Consider the following 25,935-nt stretch of genomic DNA (forward strand, 5'->3'; position numbering starts at 1 on the left):
GAATGCTGGATAAGACGAGCCACTGGCTGATCTAGCAAGCTGCTCTGCTTTCCAGCTTTTCACTTACTTCCTGTGTGACTTAGGGCAAGGGCTTGCCCATCACCTATCTCCTTGGCCTTTGAGACATGCCAGCAACAATTGTTGCTATCTGAAATTACAGAATTCCTTGTCACCAGTGTAAGCTTGCATTTCTGAACAGAAATCAAAACAGCATTGTAAGAACCTGCTGCCTTTGTGATACTGAAAGGTAAAGGTAAAGGTAAAGGGACCCCTGACCATTAGGTCCAGTCATGACCGACTCTGGGGTTGCAGCGCTCATCTCGCTTTATTGGCCGAGGGTACAGCTTCTGGGTCATGTGGCCAGCATGACTAAGCTGCTTCTGGTGAACCAGAGCAGCGCCCAGAAACACCGTTTACCTTCCCGCAAGAGTGGTACCTATTTATTTACTTGCACTTTGACATGCTTTCGAACTGCTAGGTTGGCAGGAGCAGGGACCGAGGAACAGGAGTTCACCCCGTCACGGGGATTCAAACTGTGATACTTAGCTCCCAATTATTTAGGAATATGTACACTACTAGAGGCTGACATTCCCTGCTCGTGTTGCCCCCCCAACCATTCACCCCCCTGCCAACATCCTCCCTTTACATTTCACTCAAATGCCCACATTCTTTCACCCTCCCAACCTCTCACAGCTTCTTTAGCTCCCTGCCCACTCCAAACCCTTCCACTGCCACTCCCCATTCCTGTATAACTCTCCCCAAAAACTCCACACACACCCCGACGCAGTTCATCCCAATCCCACTGCCACCATTCTGAACAGAATGTCACCTATGTGCTGCATGGGTTGCACAACCATTCTGAACAGAGCAGAGGGGAGTGAAGAGAAAAGTGTGTTTTTCTCTTCTGCTTCACTTGCTATTCTCATGTTGGGAGTTTGCCTGGCCATCATACTGCAGCGTGACTTTTTTCTTACAAAAACATTTTTTACATTTAGGTATGCAAAGCAAGCATAACTATTCGGATAAGATGAAAAGTCATGGAACTTCTTTATAATTTTTGACAGGTGACAACAGATCTCTGTACTTTATTTATAGGCACTTTATTTCCCAGGGTATCCAAATGTGTATTCAATCTCATACTAGGACTTTAAATGGCAGGCAGAAATTGATCTTTCCTTTCCTTTTGCTAAAGCTCACAGACATCTCCCAATACTCAGGCGACTGGAACAATCTAAATGCCTCCGAAGAACAATCTGCTTTACCTCTGAAAACCGGTCCAACATTTCTACCTGCAAGAGTCTAATACAACAGCGCTGAATCAACCTTTCACAACAAGCCAGTGTAATTAAAAACCACCATTTGTGGCACATGACAAGTATGTACACATCACCACATTTGTTTTATGGAAACAGCATTTTCATGGCACTGATATATTAAAGGCCACGCTGCTTGAGTTTAGCAAACACTTAACACAAACCAGCTCATCTGGGAACAGAACAGGAGCTAGTACAAATAAGCATGAGTGTGAGCTACTCTAAGGAGAAATATATAATCCAACTCAAAACAGGTTCCAGCAGGACAGACCTTACCATTTCCCTGTGTCCCTCTGAAACTACTTTCTAGAAAGAGAAAATAGAACACCTGGTATATATTCACTTCAGTGTAGTGACTACAACTGTCCTTTGCAAGTGAGTGTACACAAGTATGAAGAGCACGGTGGCTTTCAGTTATGTTGTATAAATACCCGCTGCCTTGTGGGACATGTCCAGAGGAAGAAAAGGCTAAGGACCCTACACAAACCCAGAGTGGAGCCCCTAAGATGGTTGGATGTCTTCTTGAACTCCTCCCTCCTGCAGCTCAGCTGGTGCCAAATGTATTGCTCTGCTTTCCTTTGGGCCAAATCAGCAAGGCCGATGGGTGGGGAGGGTCAGCCCAGGACCTCCATATACACTGCGCAGGCTTGCGCCCAGGAGAGGTCACTTTGGTGCTGCGAACGCAGCAAAAACAACGTGGGAGGCAGCAGTTACAAGCAGCTACAGCCACAGCAGGCACTGTGATTTCCTCAGCCGTTTGACTTCACCCCTGGAGGCAAAGTCCATTGTCAATAGATCGGATAGAGGCAGTCTCTCTACACTATGTCCATAGGAAAGTTAATTATGTGCAGGGAACTGTATAAATGTCACATGTAGATAATATATGAGCAACTATTGCATTGTCATGTACACATATATTTTTGAAAGCCAAGCTTTCAAGCATACAAGTCAATCATTAATCTGCTTCTTGCATTCACACAATTTCCTACATGGAAATCACTTCCACATAGAAAATGTGATCTTTTTTTGAAGTGGCCCTCAGCCTTAATCCATAACTCTGGCAGCATGCATAGGGTGCCACTCCACTAAGATTTACAGTGGTACCTCAGGTTACAAACACCTCAGATTACAAACACCTCAGGTTACAAACACTTCAGGTTACAGACTCCGTTAACCCGGAAATAGTACCTCAGGTTAAGAATTTTACCTCAGGATGAGAACAGAAATCGCGCGGTGGTAGCAGCAGGAGACCCCATTAGCTAAAGTGGCACCTCAGGTTAAGAACAGTTTCAGGTTAAGAACGGACCTCCAGAATGAATTAAGTTCTTAACCAGAGATTCCACTGTACTCAGAGCAAATCCACTGAAATTAATGAACATGCCTATGGAAGAACAATTAATTTAAGCAGGCCTACTCTTGAGTAAAACTTAGTTGAATGCTGCTCACAATCTCTGCCCAAAGTAAACTAAGATGAAGGTAAACTAAGGATGCAATTTGATACAATTTATTTGGTGTTGTTTTCTAGAGGTTATTGTTCTTATTTGTTACTATGTTATGTATTTTTGTGTTTTTATATTATAAACCACTTTGTCATCCTTGGGCAAAGGGCAGCCTAGAAATTTTAAAAAGCTGCAGCAGCTACTAAAACAAAATAAAAGTGCATATCAAAAAATATATTATTCTATAAGCTATGATCTCTTACTGCATTATGAATTTATTATTTGGCAAAGCCTAAGGTTTCAAGAGCTAAGTTCCCAACGTACATAGTTTTGGATTTCTTTATTATAAAAATATTATACAAGTGAAATAAATATATAAAATCGAAGCGCTGAGATACACAGCAACAACTGATGACCATATCAGAACCCCTGGTGACTTTCACAGTTGAGGCTTTAATCAATTTACAGAATTGTGCTGATGACTAAAATGGCACTACAGTTGACTTGGGTTCCATAGTTAGACTCCAGGAATTGTTCAAAAAGCTGAAATCACGTATAGCCATAACTCCCACATGTTTTCCACCTTACTTACTGAGCTCTGGGAGGCTCCTGTGAGATCTTGCGGGAGCCTTCCAGAGCTCTTAAGCATTCTGCCTTGTGCGCATTTGTGCAATTTGTGCAATTGCATGCTGGTCGGCCACCAAGCACATAAAGCTGCGATCCTGCAAGTCAGATGTGCAAAGTTCTTACTCAGATGCTGCCTGAAGATTCATTCGTTGCTTTATGTGGAAAGTTTTTTGCTTTGTTTTTTAAAGGAAAACCATGCAGTATTTATGGCCATATCTGCAATGCTCTTATCTCATTACATGTGTTTTTAAGAGTCCTTGACAGCATCAGGAGTTGCCTTGAGGCAAATAAGTTCAACAATTACTAGTTTTAGTTACTAAGCTGCAGCATTCAGATGAAATATAATAGGAAGACATCTTAAGAAAAGTTAATTTTGGTCCTAAGCGAATAGAGATATCGGCTCTGCAAATTGTTAGTTGATGCATAATTAATTCTAAACTTATAACTACATTGCCGTCATAGAAGTCTTCTCTGTGAAGGGAGATTGGAAAGATAATGAAAACGTTTGTCTTAGAAGCAGTGAATGAAATGGGAAACAATAAAACTATAATAGTAGTACCGGAAAGCACTACACCATCTTGCCCAACACCAACTGCAGAACTAAATCAATTATATGATTTGATATAAATCATTAAACTATTTGCTTCCTTAAACTAATGGGAGTGAGTGGTGTTTTTAATGAATGTGGCTTCCATTTGAATTATGACAGCTTAATATATTGTTATATTCACAAAGCCAATACAGTTTAATTTAGCTCTCAGGAATGTGGATTCTAGTTTCTATTTTCAATAAGTTAAGTAAATCTTCAATTACCAGGAGATCTGCTCCTCACCTTGATTTAGATAGTTCATACAGTATGAGATAGAGATTTTACTGGCCAAGTAAATCAGCCTAATTTTTAATTGTGCATGGCAATTTCTTTACATTGATATAGGACATTACCTTCTTGAATTCTTTACCATAACACAACAAGGTGGTTCGATATTAAGGCTATCTATTGAGTTCATAATCAAGGTGAGATCAAACTAGTGACTTTATTGGTTGATAGTGCAAACTCTTTGCTACTGTGCTTTGCCAGTTCTTACACCAAGGCTGCAGTCCAAGATGATTACTTGGGAGTAAGGCCCTTTGAACTTAATGGAACTTACTCCTAAGCAGATAGTGATATGATTCCGCTGTTGTATTTTTTGTGCCGTATGGTTCCATAGGTATTGAACCACTGGTATAAGAAATGCAAACGTTACTTGTTTAGACCACAGAAGAACAAGATTCCCTTCGTTGAAGATGATATGGCAGAGGGCCACACAGAGAACTTTCTCTAGTCGTAGCTAGAAAATCTTTGTTATTTACAGTCTGAAATAGTTTAACTAATATCAGGTGCAGTTGTTTCGTATACTCCCCTCGCCTGAAATGGAATTGTTGCCTAAAACTGGAATTATAATGCTGCCTGCTGGATCAAAGAAGCTTCCACTTTATTTTTTTTTCAATTAACCACTTCTCTAACATTTTTGTCACCCCTAAACTTCAGTTAATCTTACCTGTGGTTGGGGAAAAGCAGCCAGCTTTGTAAACAAACTGGATTGCTTCCACTAACATAGTTAAGACTAGCAGCAGTTTATCTAGATGACACAGTGAACTACAGTTAGTTTAAAATAGAAGCAAAAGGTTATAAACTCTTCCTCACGACCTCACTGGAGAAAGAGTGGTGTCACGGTCCGGTTCACGGGCGATCGAAGTCCCAGCTAGGGACGTCCGGACCGGGGGCAAGATGGCGGGGTGAGAGCAGGAACGAGAGTCCAGAAGCCAGGAGTTGGGAAGCCAAGAGTCCAAGGGTCAGAGAGCTGGGAGTCAAGAAGCCAAGGGTCTGAGGGTTAAGAAGCAAGGAGCAATGAAGTCAAGGGTCCAAGAGTCAAGGAACCAAATGCAGCAAGGCAGGGAACGTGTTGCTGTGGCAAAGAGCCGAAGGGAAATGCGGACCTTATATTCCTTCCCGGCTCTTGCCACCAGGTGCTGTGAGTTACCAATTGGCCTCACCTGTGGGCCACGCCTTGCCTCTTCAGAACAAACTTAGGAAGGCCCCAGTCCTGGTCACAGGGCCTGGCTTCTGCACGCACTTCTGACATGTGGGTTAGCACCTGAGCCTAAGCTCACTGCAGTTCATCCTCATAACACTAACTCAGGGTGGCTAACTCAGTTGTTAGACTCCAACTCCCATCAGACCAACTCTGCTTGGTCTATTATCAGGGATTATAGCTGTCAAGTAATGTCTGGAAGGCCACAGGTTAGCCCTCTTTCCAATAAACCATGGTATAGTGTTACATCCTAGTGCAACCAGTGTTAGCGCAGTAAGGCAAGGTGATAAGAGTTTCAGTAGATAAGTTACAGCAGGGGTCCTCCAGATGTTGTTGGGCTCCAACTCCCATCGGTCCCAGCTGACATGGCCAATGGTCAGGGATGATGGGAGTTGTAGTCCAATAGCAGGTGCAGGGGACCACATTGGCTATCCCAGAGCTACAGTTTTAGAGAAAGGGGGGAGGGGAATAATCAGGCTTTTATGCAATGCCGCCGCCCCCCAAAATATAACTTTACTCTTCTCTCCTTCACAACCGTGTTTTGAAATGTCCACATTTTGCATTAGAGAACCAGTCTGGTAACTGGCACCAAACTGATTCACCAGTGAGTGAATCAGAGGCAGCTGAGCAAGAATCTGTGTTTATTTCCAGAGTTGCTGATTTTTGAGAACTAAAAGAAGAGAACATTCTTTAGAAGCAGATTGCAAATATTGTGAAATATGACCACTTGGTTTGCTAAAAGAAAAACTGAAGTCCAAGTTCCCTGACCATAATAAGCTTGAGGGCACTCAGAGATCCTTTGAGAGTTCACTTTATTTCTGATGCCTCCGTGATGAGATAGTCGTCATTATTTTTTTGTGGTAAGCTGCTCCAAGAATCCTAGCTGGCTGGAAGAAGCAAGTTGCAAATGATTTATAAATGAATTACCATTAAAAAAAAAGTTTTAAAGCTATACAGTATTACCGTATTTTTTGCTCTATAAGACTCACTTTTTCCCTCCTAAAAAGTAAGGGGAAATGTGTGTGCGTCTTATGGAGTGAATGCAGGCTGTGCAGCTATCACAGAAGCCAGAACAGCAAGAGGGATCACTGCTTTCACTGCGCAGCGATCCCTCTTGCTGTTCTGGCTTCTGAGATTCAGAATATTTTTTTTCTTGTTTTCCTCCTCCAAAAACTAGGTGCGTCTTGTGGTCTAGTGAGTCTTATAGAGCGAAAAATACGGTACCTGGCTGAAGCTTGGAATAGAGGTGGACTAATAAATGAAACATTAATTATAGGTATTCAGTGAAGGAAATAGATGGAACTGAGTGAAGAACTGTAACACCCGGTGCTTTGATTGTCCAAATAATTTTGCAAAAGATTCTCTCAGCAACCCTTACAATAACCTCATAAGGGTATCCTGTCTTCTGGGCATTTGAGGATTGCAGGGGAAGCAAGTAGTATCTGGTGAGGTCATGTGAAGGCCGGTGGAGTTTTTTCAATGTAAGCAAGGGGCAAGTTGTGTCAGGTAAGGCCAGTCAAGCAGATAAAGTCAAGTCAAAAGCTCTCTTCCGCAGAGCGCAGACAAAAATGGGACCTTAGACAGATCCAAGTGAACTTTGCTACCTGAAGCTCTCTATGGTAGCTATAGGATCTCAAGAAGTTGCTAAATCCAACTGAGACCTCATACAGGCCAACAAGACCCATAGTCTGTGCTAGACCAGGGGTCAGCAACCTTTTTTAGCTGTGGGCCTGTCCACTGTCCGTCAGACCATGTGGTGGGCCGGACTATATTTTGGAAAAAAAATAATGAACGAATTCCTATGCCCCACAAATAACCCAGAGATGCATTTTAAATAAAAGCACACATTCTACTCATGTAAAAACACCAGGCAGGCCCCACAGATAACCCAGGGATGCATTTTAAATCAAAGGACACATTCTACTCATGTAAAAACACACTGATTCCTGGACCATCCGTGGGCCGGATTTAGAAGGCGATTGGGCCGCATCCAGCCCCCCGGGCCTTAGGTTGCCTAACCCTGTGCTAGACTCTCCCTCCTACTCCACAGTGGAGCTGGTTGTGTTGTAAAAAGACATTTGCCTGATTTAACAGTCTTTGGCAACTAAAGGGCTAGGCAGAGGTTATGTCGGGGATATACTCTGAGCTCAAAAATGGCTGCCATGGGCACCTTACTGGTGAGTGGTGTCACACACACACACACACACACACACACACAAAAGAGCTGCCAGGACAGCTGTACTCTCCAATTTACTACAGTCATTCCCATGCTGTGTGCAATGGTGAACTCCTCTGATAGCAGATAATTCTGCGCCGGGAATGATTGAATGATCCAATCATACTAGACAAAGCAACGCGGCAGAATTTACCTGTCCCCGGCACAAGCTGATCTGAAGGAAGGAGAAAGCAGTGAATCATACAGAGGCACAGCCACCGCCTCATTTGTGGGTGAACACTTTGGGTTCACAGGAGCCTTTTAATTAGGGAGTTTAAATGTTTGCAGCATATTAGCGGTTTTCTCAGTTTCCACATTGACTGCTATACACATTACATTGTCAAACAATGAATATACATAAAAAGTGTGCAAAGCTTTTCTATTCTTATCTTGGAACACATGCCATTGTCTGATTCATGGGTCACATGTGCACCAGTCTCGCTTCCTCCTCCTCCTCCTCCTTTTTTTTCTTTTTGGAAGAAGGGAAAGGAAATTGAACCCTGCAATCTTGTCATCATACTGCCAGTGACTTAATGGCCGTTACTGTGAAGAGATTCTTTATGTGATATATTAAAAAAAAAGTCAGGGTATCATTGGGTGCTTTCAAGGATAATGATGTACTTGCACCCTGCAATTAAATCAGTACAAATGTGCAGTTATAATACTAGATTCAGCTGCAACCTTTCAGTCACATGAATGTGGCTGAAATCCCATGCTTAAAAAAAGAAAGAAAATCCATTATTTCAGGAGGACAATTATTTGTTTAATTTATGGCTCCTCGGTTCTCTCTCACTCTTAAACAAAATGCAAAATCTTTCTGAGGAGAGAGAAGCATATTAAAGCACTACTTGCACTACCCAGAGCAGAGCAGAACTCTAATATAATATATATATATATATTTAAAATTCCTAACAAGGAAATACTCCTTGACTTTATCAGAGAGATCAATATTCTAAATAGATATGCTCACGGAAGCAGAAAACACTTCCACAAAACACTTCTAGGACTAATCTACAAACATTGTCGGCAAAAACAAAACAAAACAAAAAACCTGTAAAAACTTTTGCTTGTGCCCATTAAATAATATACTGAAAAGCATTAAGCTGAATCACTTATGTTAAAGATACATTCTCTCAATTGAGGAAAAAAATTGAAACACTACAGATAAACATTCAATATCCAGAGAATTTAAAGCTCAACAGGCATAAACAAAGAAAACGTTGAAGAAAAAGCAGGCGTGCCAAATTAAGTTGATTCTAACAAGTCTGTGTAAATGCTTCAATTCTATCTCTTTAAGAAAGAAAATAAAACCACCATCCAGTATAATTCTGGTAGATTCCATTACTTGGCGAACACGTTAGGAGAACTTACCAAAACTAGCTGGTGTCCTCTCATCTCCTAAATAGCAGTTTCCCCCTCCAGATTGATATACTGTACCCATTCTTTTCATTTAACTACTGGCCTACATAACTTCTCATTTTCTTCTGGAGAAGCACTGAGAATGAGGAAGCAAATCTGCAGAATTCAACGTCTTTCTGGGCAACACAGAAACCTAGCAGTGCAAAAATAGCATTTTTAAGGGACCTCCCCTGCAAAGGAAGGTGCGGCCTCCAAAGTGGAAGCCCTTCTAGACCATATGCTCTTACTTGACCACCATTTGCCAATTTGTATCGGTCAGTTTCCTTCTAAATAAAACGTGGTGCATATTTTCAGGGTACAGTTCCACCCACCAAGTATTCATATCCACTAGGTCCCCACACATAGTTTCAAAAATGGGAGGCAAAAAATTAAAACACAACACAATAAAATATATTCAGTGATGGAAGTATCATAAAACAAGTCAAAGTGTATGTTCACAACACATGTTCAAGCCTAAATTCTATCCCCACACAAAATCAAGAGGTCTAGATATGGACAAAGATTCTGAACATAGGAACATGTTTGTTATTGTAGAGCAGTGTTTCTCAAAGTTAGGTTTCCAGCTGTTTTTGGACTACAACTCCCATAATCCCTGACCACTGGTCTTGCTAGCTAGGGATGATAGGTGTCGTAGTCCAAAAACAGCTGGAGACCCAAGTTTGGGAAGCACTGGTGTAGGGAACGCAGGCCAGCTTGGTATTTCAGTGACCTGCATGTCATGAAACAGGAGGCAGGGGCGTAGGAAGGGAGGGGGTGGGCCGCCCTGGGTACCATCATGGAGGGAGGGGTGACAAATTATTAAGGGCGGTTCATAATGTTTTTTTTAAAAAAATGCCTGCTCCAAAGGTCTTATCTTACTACACTAGGGATTATATAGCTATATATGAAATTTCATGCATACCACTTAATATCTTGACCCTCCCTCCTCTACAAAAATAGCTGTTTACTTGGCCATTTTCCTATGTCGTGAAGGCTGAAATTTCAATTCAGTGGAGCACTTACTGTTCCCAACCCTAACCCTGCAGAAAGCCATCTAATTAGACTTTAATTTGATTTTGACATGTTTTTAGGAGGTAATTTAATTATTGTTTGATTTTATACCAATGTTATGTATCTGATGTTAGCCGCCCTGAGCCCGACTTCGGCTGGGGAGGGCGGGATATAAATAAATTATTATTATTATTATTATTATTATTATTATTATTATTACTATTATTACTATTATTACTGTTATTATTACTATTATTTCCTTTGTAAGAAAATATGAAATAACGTAAAACCATTTTTTGCAGGCAAAAAAAAAATTATCAATGTGTGTGTGGGGGGGGTGACAAGAAAATTTCTGCACGGGGTACCACCTGACCTTCCTACACCTCTGACAGGAGGAATGGCAAGTAGAGAGAAGGAGATGTATATCTTGGCCCTGTGGGAGAGACAGTACTGTTGGTGTTTGGTAAGGGCTCTGATGTCTTCAGAGAAAGACATAAACAAAGCACCCACTTGCATACTAGACATTCCAACAGGAATAGAGACATGACCCGCCTTGGCTTTAAAATTAGGTGGGTGGGAACTTGTTGTTACAACTTATCAGTTCCCTACTACAGTCTTCAGCTTCTTGTCGTTGGTCCCTGGACACATGAGCCTTGGCCCTTATTCCTGGACCACATTTATCCCTGTCAATGATTTTGTTTTCTTTGTTGTAGATTCTCTTGTTGCAACTCAGCCTGGGTCCTTATGACAAAGGTGGGTAAGAAAACGAAGGAACAAAATAAAGGAAGCTGCCTTATACAAACTCAAACCACTGGTCCATCTAGCTCAGGATTGTCTACAGTACACAGACCAGCAGTAGCTCTTCTTGATCTCAAGACATAGTGTGATTTACTAGTCTCTTATTGGCTTAACCTCTTGCTTACCTGCCAAGTTCTCCATGTACAGGCAAAGCATATAATCCACAGGAGCTACTGAAAGAATTACAGCTACCACAGTTCACAGCATCTCAGCAGCTGAGGAATGTGGGTAGAGCATAGGTAGGCAAACTAAGGCCCGGGGGCTGGATCCGGCCCAAACGCCTTCTCAATCCAGCCCACAGATGGTCCAGGAATCAGCGTGTTTTTACATGAGTAGAATGTGTCCTTTTATTAAAAATGCATCTCTAGGTTATTTGTGGGGCACAGGAATTCGTTCATTATTTTTTTTTTCAAAATATAGTCCGGCCCCCCACAAGGTCTGAGGGACAGCGGACCGGCCCCCTGCTGAAAAAGTTTGCTGACCCCTGGGGTAGAGGATGTAAGGAGAGAAGAAAAGCATTATTATTATTATTATTATTATTATTATTATTATTATTATCCATTTTCACCTCTCCATTCCTCACTGCTGCTTCCACGCTGACAACAGGGGGAAAGAGGAAGATCAGGGAAGGGCAGTGAAGACCAGAAGTCCAAACTTTTTCAAACCCTTGAATCGGCCCAGAAAGTGTTTTCTGGGTTCTACAGGCTTTTTTATGGAAATCCAGGAAAGTTCTAATTCAAGCCTCAGAAAGCTCTATAGCAGTGTTTCCTAAATTGGGTGATACTGCCCCCAGGGGGCCGTACAGTGGCCTGGGATACAATGGGAGGGGGCACTGAATAAAAATAAGGTGGTGGTTGAAGCATAAAGAAGAAAAGGAAATTTTGAAAAACAGTCCGTGTATGTTTCATCTATTGTGACTCACAGCTGTCCATGGAGGCACAGGTCAATTCTGTGTCCAGGGTAGCTATCTACCAGCGCCATCTGGTACGCAGGCTGAGACCCTACCTGCCCACAGACTGTCGCGCCAGAGTGGTCCATGCTCTGGTTATCTCCCGCTTGGACTACTGCAATGTGGTCTACGTGGGGCTACCTTTGAAGGTGACCCGGAAAGTACAACTAATCCAGAATGCGGCAGCTAGACTGGCAACTGGGAGTCGCCGCCAAGACCACATAACACCAGTCCTGAAAGACCTACATTGGCTCCCAGTACGTTTCCGAGCACAATTCAAAGTGTTGGTGCTGACCTTTAAAGCCCTAAACGGCCTCGGTCCTGTATATCTGAAGGAGCATCTCCACCCCCATCGTTCCGCCTTGACACTGAGGTCCAGTGCTGAGGGCCTTCTGGCAGTTCCCTCCCTGGGAGAAGTGAGGTTACAGGGAACCAGGCAGAGGGCCTTCTCAGTAGTGGTGCCCGCCCTGTGGAACGCCCTCCCACCAGATGTCAAGGAAATAAACAATTATCTGTCTTTTAGAAGACATCTGAAAGAAACCCTGTTGAGGGAAGGTTTTAATATTTGATGTTCTACCGTGTTTTTAATATTCTGTTGGGAGCTGCTCAGAGTGGCTAGGGAAACCCAGCGAGATGGATGGGGTGTAAATAATAAAATTATTATTAATAATAATTTTTAATTATTATTATTATTATTATTATTATTATTATTATTATTATTATATGATGTTTAACGCCAGGTTGGGCGCCGTTTGGATCCAGCAGTCATGCTGGAGGTGAGGGGTTTTCCCAGGGCTTGACTAAACCCTTTTCAACTTCACCCGGGAAGTAGATTGCAGTTTGCCTGCCTATTTACAACATCATCTTTCTTTACTATGTCTTAGGACATAGGTATAAACATAGATAGATAAAAGAACACAGTTTTGTCACAGCATCTTTCTGTTTGTTCGCTTAAAGAAGGTAGATTTCCGGGGGGGGGGGGGGCTCTGACTATTTATTTATTTTCTTTCTTTATTTCTGAAAAGGGGGCAGTAAGACAAATAAGTTTGGAAGCCTTTGCTCTACAGGAAACTCTGACAATGTATCAACAGTTTCACACATCTCTGTTTCATATGCATGGATTCTGAAATCCCCAGCAGAAAAGAAACTTGAAATATTTCCTTAGTTCCAAGCAGGTTTAGCAATGTAATATCTGATTCTAGCTCTTGGAATATTGATACTAACATCCAAGAATATGAAATGTTATCAGCCCTACTTTAGGCTAATAGGAAGGTGATCTTTCCGTTTCATTAATTACTTTCTTCATTCCCCCTTCAGACAGTTTGGTTTTAATCTGTACAGACAGCAGCAGAATAATTTGCACCAAGAAAGTTAATGAAGGGTTCCAAGATTGCAAAGATTAATTTTTCCAGGAGTTCATTAATTTGCAAGTTTAAGTTATTTGAGACACAGAAGTACAAACTAAGTTTATGGGATTTTATATAAAAACGTCTCTTACAATATATATCCCCCCCCCCAAAAAAATAGCTGTGGGGATATTCCGTCCTATACAGTGGTACCTCGGGTTAAGTACTTAATTCGTTCCGGAGGTCCGTACTTAACCTGAAACTGTTCTTAAACTGAACCACCACTTTAGCTAATAGGGCCTCCTGCTGCTGCCACGCCACCGGAGCACAATTTCTGTTCTCATCCTGAAGCAAAGTTTTTAACCTGAAGCACTATTTCTGGGTTAGCGGAGTCTGTAACCTGAAGCGTCTGTAACCTGAAGCGTATGTAACCTGAGGTACCACTGTACTGACCAACATGGCTATATTGTTCGGCATTCTTTAGCTGTTGGACAAAAAACACCTGCACGCTTCCAAGCGAAAGCAGTGAGACCCCAGACCGAGTTGGTAACTTTGATTCAGAAGCAGACTTTTATTGGGCAAAGTGCACCTTATGGTATTACTGACTTTCAGAACAGTATAGCATCAAAATATAACATGTTGTCCTTCCCCCAACCGTTTTTCACATTCTAAGTAACTGATATTACAGTTTGAATTCTTGTTTATTCTGTTATATTTTACTCCAACAAGACCCATTTATTCTAAACAGAACCCAATAAGGCAGACATGTATGTACAAAATGCATTTTTTTAAAAAATGTGAATCCATTAAGATCCCGAGATGAAATAACAGAAATATTAAATGATCAATACATTTTTTTGAATTTTTAAATCATATTAATTTTTAAATCCCTTCTTAAAATGTTAAATTTTGCAGCTTATCTTTAAATTTTAAAGTAAGCCGATCATGCAACATATCATATTGAAACCTGTAAAGTTCTGAAGAGCTTGGTATTTTTAGTTTTGAAATATCTCAATTCTGGGCTGAAGGTTCTTGTGCAGGCCAAAATTGTCTCTCCCCTCCCCCCCTTTTTTTGAAATTTCAACCCCTCCTAACTCAAAAACAGGATGAAATAAATAATAATAATTTTAGATTTTAAACTTGGATTTGGATCATTCAGCTAGTGTATAAAATATTAAGAAAATTGGATGACATGAGGTAAAAAAATTGGATCACTTGATATGGAACGACCCTTCTGCGAACTAAGATGAAGCTAAAACAACAGACTGGTGGTATTTTCTTGCCAATTCTGCAGTGCCCAACCCATCGCACTATGAGTATGTTTTATTTGCCTATTGAGTTTTCACTCCGCCGCTGCTACTGGCAATCTAGCCTGCATCCCCCAGGACCCATTCCTTCCCCATAATTAGAAAAAGAAAGCACTCCATTAGTTGGTCCTGGCATAATAACTTACTATAAATATATGAAGACTTATGTACCAGTATCTGCGAAACAGAAATGTAAGACCTTTAAAATGAGATGTTGCTAGGGGGCGAAAAGAGGATTACAACATGCATGCTGTTAAAGCACTCCCAAAAAGTTAAGAGATTTATGTTGACTAATAATTTCTAATTGAAAAAAGCTGCAATACTCTTTGATGATGCTCGGCTCTTTCTCAAAGTGCCTTTGTCGAAGCACCTCCCTCCCTCCCTCCCCTCCTTCCCAGCTAATCCCATCAACAGTTCCCAGGTGAAGTATTTTATCAATACCCCTTGGGATCCGAATGCATCTTTAATGTGTTCTTTTCTCAACAGCGGTAAAAGGCTGCACTCCCCCCCATCAAATGCCAGGCAATTTTTCAGAAGCTAACGGGTGTTTTATTGAGTGCAGATTAAAATACTATTCTAAGTGTTAAAATAATTCATTTAAATATAGGAGTGTTCAAAATATTTGATAAAATAACCTTGAGAATTTGGCTCCTGTTTTCAAGGAGAGCTTTTAAAAACGAAGCTGGGAGTTTTAATCAAAGTCAGACTCGTCCTTTAACAAGGAATTCAGATTAATGAATGGAACAACACAATCCTGTAGATTTCAAGGAGTTTTTAAGGTTAATTGCATTTGACAATATTATGATTCTATTTCTCCTAGTAGGTATCAATATTGTGGAAACCTGCATTCCATTTTGCAGGACTTGAAATGATTTGCACACAGCGTCCATCTATGGAATCAGATGCCAAGACTCCTGGGGCACAAAAATACCCTCCCAAAGACTTCAAAAGGCGATAACTAAGAGAATCAAAATATTTCATATTAATATGAAAGGAGCAAAAAACAAAATTATGTCATATGCAGGTGCCTCTCTTGGCTGTTTGCTTTTTCCCAAAACAAGTTTTACACTGGTCATGCCATAATGAGTAAGATAATTTGGGGTTGCAGATATAACAGAAATTGGTGTCGACTTGTGGTTTGTTTGGAGGAAAACAAACTCAGAGTCTGGGTTCAATCTAGTTTGCTTCCCTACTCACACAGCAGAATCAAGAAATTTTTTGGGGGGGCAAAGTGCTCATGAATGCTCAACCATAGTTTACTAACTATGGTGGCATGTTGCATGCAAACCAGGCCACATATGCCAACATCTCCTGCGAAGACTGATTCGGAATGAGTCTTGCAAGCAACAAATAGTTTGTCAGTTACCTCGTCATTACCCCAAGCTAATGCTGAACTTACTAATCTACAAAGTACTATCAGTTGTCAGGTAGTGACTTGTCTTGGGGTGCCTGTGCTGCCAAGTTCAGTTTGGGATCCTCATCAGAAGCCTTTCTCTAGGTCTTCACCACCACCACTAATCGAACTTATTTTTAAATTAAATTACATTTCTATCTCATCTTTCCTCCAACAAGCTCAAAGGATGATGAAGGGTTTCCTCCACCTCAATGGAAGGTGAATGGTTTTTATCTTCATAGCCAACCTGTGCGGTAGTTTTCGGTGGAGACATAGTGATTGGACCAAGGTCAGCTTGATGGCTGGCCAGGGATTTGAATCTGAGACTCCTATGGCCTAGTTAAGCCTTTCACAGTATTCTTTTGAGGTTCTCATGCTCCCGAAGACCCAGAGTAAAACTTAAAATTCTCTATAATTAGCACCCAATTGCGGTTATAGAAATAAAGTCAATGTTTTAAGTATTGAAAACATAGTCAGGCAATCTCTGTCTCAGTATTCTGGTCACATAGTACTCTAAGTAAGGACTGTTAAACCACGCTCTCTGCATTTAACCACATTGTATGAATCTAGCTTCCATAATTAAATTTTCTCTTCGGTTTTGCTTGTCAGGTGCCTGCAAATTGCAGGCAGATGTTTTCATCAAATTATTCCTAAGGGGAAGCTTAAACCTGTGCTGCACTATCTATACTAACACAAAAAAAGTCCTTCATATGCAGCTGGTTATGTGCTTCATGACAGAATACACTTTCTCATTAACAATCACAAACGCCAAATTCACTTAACTTTTTTTTTTTGTCAAGCGTCATTTTATTCTTATGGCTGTGGCTGCTTCTTGTTGTTCTCCATGGCTACAGTTGTCATTCCTCGAAAGAGTTGGTTTATGGACTATCAATGGATTAATTAGGGATGAAAGTAAAAACGGCAGCAACCTAATAGCTAGAAGAACCTTAGACACCATTCTGCGACCAGTGTCATGAAACATGAAAATGGGCAATTGGGGTAGACAGAACAAGGTGCCAATCCCCCATGAGCCTGCCAAGACCCTTGCCACCGCTTGAACATCTCCACGCTGCCAACTGTTGTGTGGCAGCTCCACTGCAATCTCATTCTTTCAGGGCAAAAGGCCCTGACAACTACGCAGCTGGGTATGGCCCATGGGACTGCATGTTGCCTACAGTGTTAACAGGACTAATGGGACATAGCAGCAAGGGGGGAAAACTACCCTCTGAGACATACAGGTGTATGCGTGCATGCAAATAGTTATCATATATGACCTTTGCACATGAATAAAATATGCCTCAGATATTTGCCTAGGGAAAACCTTGCACCCCGATATGAAAACGGCTCCACTGGGAGGAAGGGTATAAATTAAGTAAACAAACAAACAAACAGTTAAAAAATTTAATGGCATGAGAATGATCTCTAGGGAGAATGATCTAGAGCAGCCTTTCTCAACCTGTGGGTCCCCAGATGTTGTTGGACTACAACTCCCATCACCCCTAGCTAGCAAGGCCAGAGCTCAGGGATGATGGGAGTTGTAGTCCAACAACATCTGGGGACCCACAGGTTGAGAACTGCTGATCTAGAGAGTCACAGGTCAATCCGTTGCCACCTTATTATACACACTCCCCCGCTCATGTGCATGATCATCAAATCAACAACGGTCAATTCAGCTACTACTGATAAAGTATTTACAGTATACCAAGACATCAGGGGGCTCCCTGACATTCCAAGAAGGAAGCCATCAAAGAAACCTACCGTCACATATACACTACAAGTGTCTATATTGTGTATGACAACACAAGGAAGAGCTTTAAGGTCGGAAAACAGTCATACCCCTTCACACAATGAAATTCACTACAACAAGATGCCCACTGTCTTAGATAGTGCATTAGAGAAATTATTAATAGAGGATAGGATCGCCAGTGATTCCAACGTCTCCCCATAAAATAAAGTAAGGCAAGCAATTAGTAGAAAGCTCAGCTATAAGACCTACCTTAGGACAGTTCAAATCACTAGATGCTAATGGGAACATGACAGACCTATTTGTTCCCAGCAGTTCCCTTCTTTCCCTACCGAGTGATTTCCCCAGTCTTCCTAAGCAGTTTGAAATCTCCGACTAGGCAGACTTTCAAACTACAGTTATAAGTGATAACTCTGAAACATAGCTCAAGAGAGTACGGGGGGGGGGGGGTATCATTAATGGAAACACATAAGAAATGCCAGAACTGGTTTGCCATTCCAAGGGCTATTTAAAAATTACATATTGGAAATATATATATTTTTTTAAAAAAAGAAATACAACATTATTTACCCACATACTGCATAAACACTCCTCAAAAAGCAAACAAGTTAAAACAAGTTCTTACCTGCAGTGAGTCATATGACAATCTCTGAACTTTAGCACTGGGAAGAGACTCAACCTCAGGTTTTCTTCAAATACCATAAAATGCTCTAAAAATAAGGAAGGTAGACTGATGTAACCATTTTTTCCTTCAGGTCTCACAGGAGTCAAAAACTGCAGCTCTGGACAGATCTGCCAATAAAGGAAAGAAAGAATATATATTATATTATATTATATTATATTATATTATATTATATTATATTATATTATATTATATTATATTATATTATATATCAAGAGCCAAATAAACGTGTGTGTGTGTGTGTGTGTGCACACCCTAAATTGTTTCTGCTCTGAAGGACCTCTTCCTGTATTACCAGCTAGCCCATACCTTAAGATCTCAGGGATAAAGCCCTGCTCATAGTACCATTGAGACCTATAGTTTGTGGTACCATAACATGAAGAAGAACTTTCTCTGTTATGGAAACCTGGATGAGGAGTTTCCTTCCCACAAAGATTCAGTTGCCCCTGTCATAAATCACTCCTAGGTGTCGGTTCAACACATGCCTGTTTTTTAAAAGATCTAATGTGTTTCAGTTGAAAGTTTTTGGACTGATTGTTAGACTGGAATGTCAGTTATTTTTGCTTTAATGTTAATGTTTTATGGTTTTTGCATTGATTTATGTATTTTATATTTTGTCAAGCCCTGCCAGAAGGCCCTTGGTGCAGGACCTCAGTGTCTGGGCAGAAAAAACACACATACAGTGGTACCTCTGGTTACGAACGCTTCAGGTTATGAGCTCCGCTAACCTGGAAGTAGCTGCTCCTGGTTGCAAACTTTGCCCCAGGATGTGAACAGAAATCACACACCAGAGACGCGTGCACAGCAGGAAGCCCCATTAGCGAAAGCACACCTCAGGATAAGAACGGTTTCAGCTTAAGAACAGACCTCCGGACGAATTAAGTTCGTAACCAGAGTTACCACTGTACTTGATCATTGGCTAGGATGTTAATGGGAGTCAATGTGGGAGACGAGGATTCGAATCTCCACTCTGCCAGCTCCCTGAGTGGCCTAGGGCCCAGTCACAGTCTCTCTGTCTAATCTACACCCTTGTGCAAATTAATTCGCAACCAGAGGTACCACTGTGTTTGTGTCATTGGCCTTTTTATACAGAAGACCTTCCTGTGCCACAAGGCTTTGAACTGAATTGCAGCTGTTGATTTTATGACGTCCTGTATTGCTTTGTATAGTCTTATATGTGGCTATTCAATTGTTTCATTACTTCAGTGTTATTGTAATCTCCTTGGCTTATATCCAAAGAACTTTGAGACGAAAATGCATTATAATGGTATCTACAGCAACTGATTCTATTGAAGTTACACTTTAATGTGAAGGCATGCATTTATATATATACAGTATATAAAAAACAACAAGATACGGATAAGTTCACTTATTCCTATAACATCACTCATTTAGCAAGAATATAGTTAAAAATACTAAGAATGGAACATCTTGCCATCACTACTAACAAAAAATAATAATTTCTGTCAGCTTTCCTCGGGGGAACAAGATGTATTTATCAAGATTAATCGAACCTAAAAGCTTGACAAGACATTATGTTGTAAAAATGCAAGTAATGACAACTTTCTCATGCCTCAAATTCAGCTATTCTACTGAAAACCAGTTTCAGGCAAGGACCTATTTTACTCTATAATTCTCAGCACTAATAATACATAGAGTAATACAGAAGCGCAATGAGAAACTTCTTCCATCTTGCCCAGCCCTTGCAATCCTTCCCCTTTATTGAAAAGTCATCACCACCCTGTCTAGCACCTATGACATTTTCCAATCAACCGCCCAGAAAAACACTGATAGAGGTAAATGAAATTGTGTATTCTCCTTTGCGCTCCCTGTTCTGTCTCCAACATCAATTAAAACGAGACATGAAACAATCTGGTAGTTCAGATACCAGCGGCATTTGCTTCTGGCGTCAGATTCCACAGTCTTTTTTTTGTGTGCAAACAAAACTGCATGGTATTTGCAACAGTAGCTGGACAAGAGTGAGAAACACAGTGAAAAGCATAGACCAGACACACAGATAAGAGAGAGAGAAAACAACTGCCACCATCCTAGACTTAAATTCACTTGGAGTAAAGTCAGCTTTCAAATTTGTTCCAGAAGACTTGTTAACCAGTGAACACCATTGCAACATAATCAGGCAACATCTTACTTTCATTCATATCCTTAGAAAACACACACACACCCTTAAAGTCAACACTAACTGTCTTTCAAGCCATCAAGTTGTATATTATATATGAATTACTGTGATCTCATTTCCTCCTCCCTCAATTGACTTTAGCCATTTCCTCTGACTAGTTCTTGCTGTTTCAACATGGAGTACGTATATTTCATTGCCTCTGCGTATTAGAAATCCCTACTTCACACACACATTCTCCATCATTGTCATAATTGCTAGGTGATTTAGAAGGGCTTTATACCATTGCTGGCAATCTAGTCTACCCCTAGAGAGAGACTTTTATCTTTAATATTATCTATGCATCTTGCATGCACACAGAAAGGGGCTAGTGAGTGCACAGGACTCATTTGCTCAGCAGTGTATTCTGTTCCCCAAAGTTTCTTTAACTGTCAATTTCCACACTATAGTTGAGCTCTCATGCGAAGTTGCTTTCAGGACTTTAGCAGAAAGTAGTGGAAGTTTAGCATTCATTTCCATGTTACCTGCTTCCAGCAAAATCCATTTGGAACCCCATGAGCCCAGAAAACTGTGAGAATACTGTGAAGAGACTTGGGGTGGTATGTTGGCATATAAAGTGATTTCCTGTCGTTATCATGGGTGAATCATGGGGGGACAGAAGCATCCGTGTGCAGAAATAGTGGGGGAGTAGCAACATTGTCTGCGACGCGGGTGGCACTGTGGGTTAAACCACAGAGCCTAGGACTTGCTGATCAGAAGGTCGGCGGTTCAAATCCCCGCAACGGGGTGAGCTCCCGTTGCTTGGTCCCAGCTCCTGCCAACCTAGCAGTTCGAAAGCACGTCAAAGTGCAAGTAGATAAATAGGTACCGCTCCGGCGGGAAGGTAAACGGCGTTTCCGTGCGCTGCTCTGGTTTGCCAGAAGCGGCTTATTCATGCTGACCACATGACCCGGAAGCTGTATGCCGGCTTCCTCGGCCAGTAAAGCGAGATGAGCGCCGCAACCCCAGAGTTGGCCACAACTGGACCAAATGGTCAGGGGTCCCTTTACCTTCAGCAACATTGTCTAATGATGTTTGTTGTTGTGTCGCACCACGCCAACTGGTATGAACGACGTTTAGCAAAACATGCCAATATATCGGTCAAAAAGACACTGTTGCATAATGCAAGAGGCACTGTAGTGTGAAAGGAAATTAGAAAGTGGGACAGTAGCACTAGTAGGATAATCAGGAAGACTATCACAATATATTTCCCATGTCTGAATGCGCCCTGTGTGTGCAAACCTGCCTTTTTTATTGACCAGGAAGCATTTGCTGCTTGCAACAGGGATTACTCATTCTGCATACACACCACATACTTCAGGACAGAGAATGGAGAAGCTCCTCTCCACCCTGAGCTCTCTATGTGCATCAGAAATCCTGTAGAGCTTTCAGTTATGCCCTCTCCTTGGTAAAAGTTGTTGTTGTTGTTATAGATGGCAGTGAGACAGGGGGAGTATAAACAAACAAACAAATAAACAACACACTTTTCTTTATCCCAAGTTCAAGTACTTAGCAAATCTGTTTCAAATAACCCCAGATTTTTTTTAAATTAATTCCTCCATTTTGAAAAATAAAATATTTATAAACAAAACATCTGGAAGTTGTTAACAACTGGTTATTACATACTCTTGATATCTGCTTTTAAAAACGTTGTTGAACCTTCATTGGGTTTCAAGCAGCTGCATTAAGCTGGCTAGCCTCACCTTATAAAATTTCCTAGGCAATCCTTTTTTCTTCAAAATCTTCAATTACCATCTAAATCCCCCAGCGCAAAGCATCAGCGACACAACGCTGGGACCTGAAACAGCCCACTGCAAAACATTTATTTCAAGCACAGCCACCAAATGAGCTTCCATTTACCCTAATAATCGTCAATGGAACCTGAGAAAATAATTATATATTTTGTCAGAAGAAGAACGATTTCTCAACATTTGCATAGGCAAGAGAACAGTCGCAGTCGGGCTTGAGGCTCAGCAGGCTCTGTTAGTAGGTGGTAAATGAGAGAGAGAGAGAACGAGCCTCTTACAGAAGGGACACTTAATCTTTGGAAAGAAAGGGAATCAGGATGGTGTATGCTAGGCACCCTGATGGCACAAGATTTATACAGCTAAACTGATGCCTGTCTTAGTGCAAGCAATTTGTTCAGCGGTTTCAGCTGCTCACTGGTGCCTGGGAAAATTAGATGCCTAACAATGAAATATTAAAAGTAGATGGCAGCAAGAGTAAAACACACACGCACAACCTCTTGGTGAGTTTTAGGTTGGAACCATTTTTATTTTTGGCACATATTCTGAAAGAGAAACCAATGAGACCAGATACCATTATGGAACAGTAAGTGAATAATTCCCTCACTCCATAATTGCACGAAGTATTAAGACAGGTGAGTGTTTATTTAGGTGCAAGCGTTGCTGTTGTTTGTTTTCCTTGGGGAACCCCGCCATTCATTTTGTGAAACTGCAAAAACATCAGAATCAAGTCGTCAAAACTGTTCCGTGGAGATCTGCCATTTAACTTTTCTCTGTCTAATAAGGCTCAGTGGACATGTTGTGCTTAGGGAACTTTTACTACTGCTGTACATATTTCAAATAGTACAACAGAACAACTGGTTCACACACAAAAATCTGGGTCTAGGACAAACATAACGCTACCTCGGTACAGCATGACTATTACAAAGAACAATGGTTCCATCTGCCAGCTGATTATCTTAATAGGACAATAAGGAGGGAAAGTGTTTTATGAAGCCATTTAGAAGTTGGGAAAGGGTGCTAAGAGTCCGTTTTAGCTGCAGCAAGACCCCTCCCTGCAAAAAAATAACACTATGGGATGTGGGTTTTTAAAAACTGAGAATAAAGATGTCTTTTTTTGGAATTTTAAGCATAATTTCATTAGGAGCAGCAAAGCAAGAGTGCACATAAGTTCATGTTTTGCTTTGCTTTGCTTTGATCAGCATCTTAAACCGTTAATCCTACAATTCAGATCTGTGGCACTGAGCAAGGAAAGGTTTACTACTCCCCCCTCCCCCTCCCTCATTTCCCAAAGGAAACCACCCCCTTGACACTGTTACATGTATGCCAGTAAGTCAAAACATACAGGTTCGTAGGTAATAACATATGCTTCCCTCTAAACAACAAATAGCACTTTCAGACTTCTGGCTGCCATTGAAAAGCTGCAGAGGGCAAACAACAACTCCCATCCTTCCCAGTGGCATATCCCAGATCTGCTTGTAAATTTGGAAAATCTTTGAGAGGTCAGAGATCTCCTAAGTTTGACCTTCAAAGAGCAACACTGTAATACACCTCTGCTGGAATGAAAGGAGAGCGCTTTGAGACCTGTTGTTGAAGAGGGTTTACATTATTCAGACAGGCCAATCAATTCCGACTAGATATACTTGTGGCTCATAATACCATCTTATAACTACTTTTTTGCACCTACAGCCAGTGTTGGAAACTCAAGATATATAAGCCAGGCACCAAATGGCTCCTTAAATCAAGATTACAGGCCGAAACAGAATACCTTGCTGCCATTTGGGGGCCAGATGGCTCAAAAGCCCTATTTTTCAATACAACGTTTTGGTTCCTGAAATTCATTATGATAGTGCAGATAAAATATAACAGATAGAATCCTAGAGGATGTGTTGCTAGAGTGTGGAAACAGTCAAGATCTAAGGATCCCCAGGCATACACCTCCGGGTGGTAGAGACCTCAGGTGCCACCCTGGTGCCCGGGCAACTTCACTTGTTCGCAAGTGGCTGGTAGCCAGATGCAAAATATGCCTGGCGAATGTCAAACGTTGCCTACAGCTGTTAAGTTTGTTTTAAAAAATGCTCAATATTCATATCTTAAGGTGACAGGGACTTAGTTGGGAAAGAGTAGAGGTGGGGGTTGCAAGTTTGGCCCTGCGTGGCCAAGGTGCTCCAAGTAATTCGGTCATGCAATTGCCAAACAATGTCTTCCTCCCAGCCTAGGATCACTGGGTGACCACAGTGATGATCCCATCCTGCCACATCTGCACATAGTTATAATGGAGGCAGCCAAAGCACACTTGTCATGGTGCGAGAAGCTTATATAACAAGATGATAGACATCTCAATCCGCTTAAGGCATTACTAAGGAAATTATGTTCTTGCGCTACAGTAAAAACACATGTATATAATTATGCAAAATGGTATATAATTATTTTTAGCATCCCGGCAAAAGCATTAGTGATATAAACTTATGTAAAAATATTTAAAAGATAATGGCTGTTAGCTGATAACATGCACACGAAGGGTTGAATTAATAAGTGAAATTATATTAAAACATGGAAGCATTAGATTCCTACAGAAACGAATAGAGAAGCACGACTCAAAGAATTTGTTAACCAAATAGCAAACAGTGCTTTGCAGGCCCCAGCTTTTACTAGCTTTGCCACAGAATCTGGGTGACAATTATCAAATGCCAAAACGATCTTTTACATTGCACACATAAATTTATATTTATTTATAAGAGTGCAAGTTCAGGTTAATTTAAAATTCAGGTGACACATTCCATAAACAAAACTGTATTTTACAACATGTATTCAAGTACACTAACAAGGTGGGCATTTTTGTTGTTGTTGCTAATGCTATCTATCTCCAAAAGCATTACCGCACTGTAGGTAGCTCCTTAAAACTGATTGTGAAGGTCTTGTAAATCATCTTGAGCAATGAAGCTTAAGAGAAGCAATTTGTCACTTTTACTATGATCAAATGGTGGAGGGCGCCTCCCCCCCCCCAAGAAAAACCTTTTGCTTTTTCTCCTCCAGAATTTTTATATTTAAATGTCATTACTGCAAGAGGGGTCAACTGGCTTATACCACAACACATAAAAAGGAGAGGCACCAGAATGGTTTCTGACAGCCATTGATAAGTGACAGCTTGCACAGCAAACTGCTTCCTTAGAAAGTGGGGGTGACCCACCATGCCTGATGTCAGTGAAGCTAGGCATTTTTAAAAGAAAAGAAACATGGGGGAACTATTGGAACACAGACTGTACTGGATAATCAGTGTGCTTGTGGGGAATCATTGGGGCAAAGGGAGAATATACATTGTAGCTTGCAGTGGTCAAAAACTGCTCCTATAGACACTGAAAACCTTACTGATATAGGGCATCATGCAAGAACAATCTCTCTCACTCTCCTACCTTCAGAAGTAAGGTATGAGTTTGGTTCTGACCAGTCCTGAAGCCATATCTCAGCTTCACATCTTGGCTATCAAAAGAATTCATTTCCTAAGACAACCCATCAATTTCCTGCTACTGCGTGATCAGCTGCTAAGATCTGCCAAGAGTTTCTATTTGGCACTATCACATCACCCAGTTTGGAGTGAATCACACACACTGCGCGGAGAACCACCCAAACAGTTCTCTTTTTGGAAGCTACTATTTGTCTAATCCAGTACGTCTATTATACCACTTTAGAGCAGCCCAGGAAAGTCCTGATATCAACAAGGCA

At 41.2% G+C, this 25,935-nt stretch overlaps 1 protein-coding gene across 3 annotated transcripts in view; it reads right to left on the reverse strand.

The window, feature by feature from the left end:
* Positions 1–25,935, reverse strand: part of PLXNB2 (plexin B2) — a 331,464-nt gene that overhangs the window by 220,081 nt on the left and 85,448 nt on the right. For 2 of the 3 annotated variants that reach the window (XM_083574852.1, XM_083574853.1), the window contains exon 2: positions 18,238–18,404. The gene's annotated coding sequence lies outside the window, so the exon portion shown is untranslated. Of the gene's footprint in view, positions 1–18,233; positions 18,405–25,935 lie in introns of all 3 variants that reach the window. The other variant, XM_083574854.1, reaches the window with a different exon arrangement.

This window comes from Podarcis filfolensis (genome assembly GCF_964270895.1).
Source record: "Podarcis filfolensis genome assembly, chromosome: 10".
NCBI classification, from domain to species: Eukaryota; Metazoa; Chordata; class Lepidosauria; order Squamata; family Lacertidae; genus Podarcis; species Podarcis filfolensis.